The 4,028-nt window shown below is 51.2% G+C and overlaps 1 long non-coding RNA gene across 1 annotated transcript; it reads right to left on the reverse strand.

The window, feature by feature from the left end:
- Positions 1–229: 229 nt before the first annotated feature.
- On the reverse strand, positions 230–2,238 carry LOC121824495 (uncharacterized). The gene is made up of 4 exons (XR_006066399.2): positions 2,216–2,238; positions 1,519–1,717; positions 1,294–1,396; positions 230–528 (listed from the first exon to the last, which is right to left on the reverse strand). It is a non-coding gene; the product is annotated as an uncharacterized LOC121824495 (long non-coding RNA).
- Between the last annotated feature and the right edge of the window lie 1,790 nt (positions 2,239–4,028).

Genomic DNA, 4,028 nt, shown 5'->3' on the forward strand with positions numbered 1-4,028 from the left:
GTGCTGAGATCACAGGCCTTGTATTTACATCACCACGCCGAGCCTGACGGTCTTGTTGTTGTTGTTTTAACTGAAAAATCATTTTCAACATCTGGACTGACCCAGCCCTCTCCTCCCACGTTGAGTGCTTGCTACAAGGCCCGGAGCAGGGGTGGGAGTGGGGGGTGGGGTGGGGTGGGGGGGTTCACCGTCAGGGTCAACCCAGCTCTCAGGAAGACTGTGTGGCCTCCTTCCTGTCCTCTGAGTGCCCGGCAGTACCCAGCAGTAGTGGCGGACCACTGTGCCTGGCTCCTCTCATCCCGGACAATGACAGGAAAGGAGTGACAATTTACTTCCTTTTCCGGTTGCTGGGACAATACCTGATAGAAGCAATTTAAGGGAGAAAGGCTTTATTCTGGGTCACAGGTCAAGGGTACAGTCTGTAATGGAGGGGACATCCAGGGAGGAGGAGCCCGGGGCAGCTGACTGCATGACATCCGCAGCCAGGAAGCAGAGAGTTCTGAATGCTTAGGCTCAGTTCACGTTCTCCTTATTAAAACAAAAAAGGTAAATTAGTGTGTGTGTGTGTGTGTGTGTGTGTGTGTGTGTGTGTGTGTCTACACACTATAGTCTGCACATGGAGGTCAGAGGACAGCTTATGGAAGGTGATTCTCTCCTTCTGTCATGCGGAGCCTAGGGTTCAAACTCCGGTCATCAGGCTTGGCAGCAAATACCTTTCGGTGAGCCATCTCTCCAGCCCGGTTTCTCCTTTCTGTCTAATCAAGGACCCTAGCTCAGGGAATGGTGCCATCCACAGTGGGCAGATTCTCCCATCCTAATTAACCTAGTTAAGACCTCCCCCCTCCAACACACATATACACAGAGGCATTTCCAGGGGCCTGTCTTGATCTTATCAATTTGCTAAATTGGGATTAAGCATCATTGGTGACAACTGGGTCACAAGAGTTCATCTGACTGCAGCTATGAGCTTGACGTGCTCCCATCAGAGCCGAGGAGAAGGCTCCGGGGTAAAGATGCGCCACACCAAGCCTGATGACCTACGTTCAATCCCCTGTCCTCCGGTCTCTGTGTGTCACACCCAGGAACGTGCAAATGCCTCAGCCATGGGAGGTCATCAAAATCACCCGTTTGGCACGAACTCCCAGAGTGAGCTTAAGATGTGCCTGAGTGTGTGTGTGACGGGCTTGTTACACAGAGCCACAGACGGGGTGGCTTGCAGGCACGTTTAACCTGTGGCTCATACACGGCCCAAGAAGGCTATGAATGCAGCACAAGAGGGAACTGTAAACTTACTCAAGACTGGAGTTTGCCTGTTGGTTTTGTAACTGGACTGTGCAGTCCTCACACATAAACTTTGTAGATGACACCTGAGTCACAACGTCAAAGGTGGACGTGCCTGGGAAGACATCAGAAATATATCGTATCACGGTTCTGCAGGCTGAAAGTCCAGGAGGATGGTGTAGGCAGAGAGCTTGTGCTGAGGGACCATTTTAGCTCCCAAAATCCTTGTGGGGTCACCTGAGGTCGTCTGGGATGGACTTGCAGCTGACCTTTCTTCTGTCCACTCCTGCCTCTTTCCCCCAGGTCCTCTGATGTAGTTCTTAAGAACGTCATCCCAGCTGGGCATGTGTCTCACCCCTGTGATCCAGCACCCGGGGGTAGAGGCAGTGGGATTGCTACAAGTCTGAGCTAAGGCTAGCTCAGGACAGTGTGAGACCTTATTGAAAAAAAAAGAAAGGAAAAAAAAAAGAAAAGAATCAGCAACAACAAAGCAAAAACAAAACACACACACACACACACACACACACACACACACACACACACACACACACACACATCACGTCGAAGAACATGGTCCTGAAATCCTCCACGGCTCTAAACTCCAGCGTCTCAGCTGTTACCCTGCTAGAGACTTCTGTTAACTCTTGGTCCTGAAGCTCAAAGAAAACACATTAAAAGGCCAAAGACTTTCTTGACCTAAGGTTTAGCTTCCTCAAGGCCTGGCCTGGCTGATCTGTCTCAAAGGCTCGTCCAGACTCCCTCAGATCACCCTCTTTCTCTCTGCCTCCTCCATACACATTTACTGAGCACCTACTATGTGACAAGTAGTATTGTACATGTGTGTAGATGTATCCAACAGTCTTATTAAATAAGAAACACAGAAACAATGTAAAAGAGAAAGCCGAGAGGTCAGAGATCAGAGCTAAAATCTCACCCTTCCTCCTGCGGTGTCCCAGCTTCCCGAAAGAGAGCTATATCCTGTCTGTTCGTATATTTATAGTATTTTGTTCTGCCTTCTCATTGGTTGTAAACCCAAACACGTGACTGCCTCGTCACTGTCTGAATGTACAGCCCCCTAGGTCTTAAAGGCATATGTCTCCAATGCTGGCTGTATCCCTGAACACACAGAGATCTATGGGATTAAAGGCGTGTGCCACCACCGCCACACTCTTGCTATGGCTCTAATAGCTCTGACCCCCGGGCAACTTTATTTATTAACATACAATCAAAATCACATTTCAGTACAATTAGATTACCACCACACACGTGGAAATCCAGCATGGAAAAAACCTACACATGCAGAACATCCCTCACATCCTAACAGGAGAGCAGACAACTACTTGATAATTTACCGAAAGTAGTGTCACATGGTGGTGTCACCTGTTGGAAGGAGGTAAAGCCAGCAGGAGTGACTCAGTGACATGTGACATTTGGGCAGAACCGGAGGAACTGAGGGTCTAAGCCATGAGGTTATGTGGTGAGGGATTTCCAGGCAAGTGCAAATGCCGGCGTTTGCTGAGTGTTCAGGAGAAGAAGGAACCCGTGCACGTGGAGCTGGGGCTGGGAGGTCGGGATAAGGAGGACCGTCAGAGATCACGGTACTAGAGGCAGGTGGTGGAGAACCTTCCAGGCTACCGTAGGGACCTTAGCTTGGCCTCTGAGTCAGACGGGAGCTTTTGGAGGGCTCTGACCACAGGAGAGACCTGACCAACCTGAACATTTTAGGGGTCTATTCAGCTGCTGCTCGGAGAACGGACGGACACACAGGGTAGAGACAGTCATGGGCATTGTCGGACTCCTGCAGTTAGCTCCAGTGGCTTAGCTGAGGGCTGGGGTCAAGTGTCAGGCTCTGGGGACACTCCCCAGGCAAGGCTGATGGGATTTGTCCTTGGTCCTTCCAGGGTGCATGGTTGAACACGCGTGGCCAGTCTGCGGCATTTCTCAGTGAGAACGCTGAGCTCTGGCCGTGAAGTCCCACAGCGGAGAGTGACTCCTGAGTCCACTGTGGCGCCTGCTCATCTTGAGCAGGTTCAGACTCTCCAAGCGTTCATGTCTTCGTCTGTGACTTGGGGATGTTAAGCCTTTGGTCATCATCTGGGAAGATGAAACCAGAGCGTGTCAAAGGAGCACACAGGCGGTCATGATCTGTGTGCACGTGTGTCTGTGCGTGTGTGAACTCCCGTGGGTGCGCTTGTGGAAGCTGGAGGTAGGTATTGATATCTTCCTCGGTGGATCTCTCCTGCCCCTGCATCCTGGGGTTACAGATGCCCTCCAGTACCAGGCTTTTATGTGGGTGTTGGGGATCCAGACTCAGGTCTTCCTACTTGTGAAGCAACTTTGTTGATCTCTGAGCCAACTCCTCAGCCCAAGATTGTTCTAAATAATGCAGATTCTTGCCAGCTAAGAACAGAAAGAGGAGAAGAGGCTGAATAAGGTGCCGGGACTCTACAGCTTGGGTAAAGCCGCGGCAATTCATTGCTGAAGGAGTGATGGGTGGGGAGGAGACGCGCGCTTGCCTTCCCCACGGGATGGGGAATTCCGAGACTCAGGCCCACCCACTGAGCCAGGTGGCCCTTCGAGAAAAGATGGCCAGAAGGGAACTCCTTGGATAAAGGTGGGGCTTGGAAAATGGGAACACTCCCAAATTCTGGGGAGGGTGAGGTCATCCCCGCTGGAGCCAATCAAAACTCCCCCTTAGTCAGGCAGTGAAGGGTTTTACTAGGCCAGGAGCTGTGGAGACTTCTAGC

Source organism: Peromyscus maniculatus, chromosome 20, assembly GCF_049852395.1.
Source record: "Peromyscus maniculatus bairdii isolate BWxNUB_F1_BW_parent chromosome 20, HU_Pman_BW_mat_3.1, whole genome shotgun sequence".
Classification (NCBI taxonomy): Eukaryota; Metazoa; Chordata; class Mammalia; order Rodentia; family Cricetidae; genus Peromyscus; species Peromyscus maniculatus.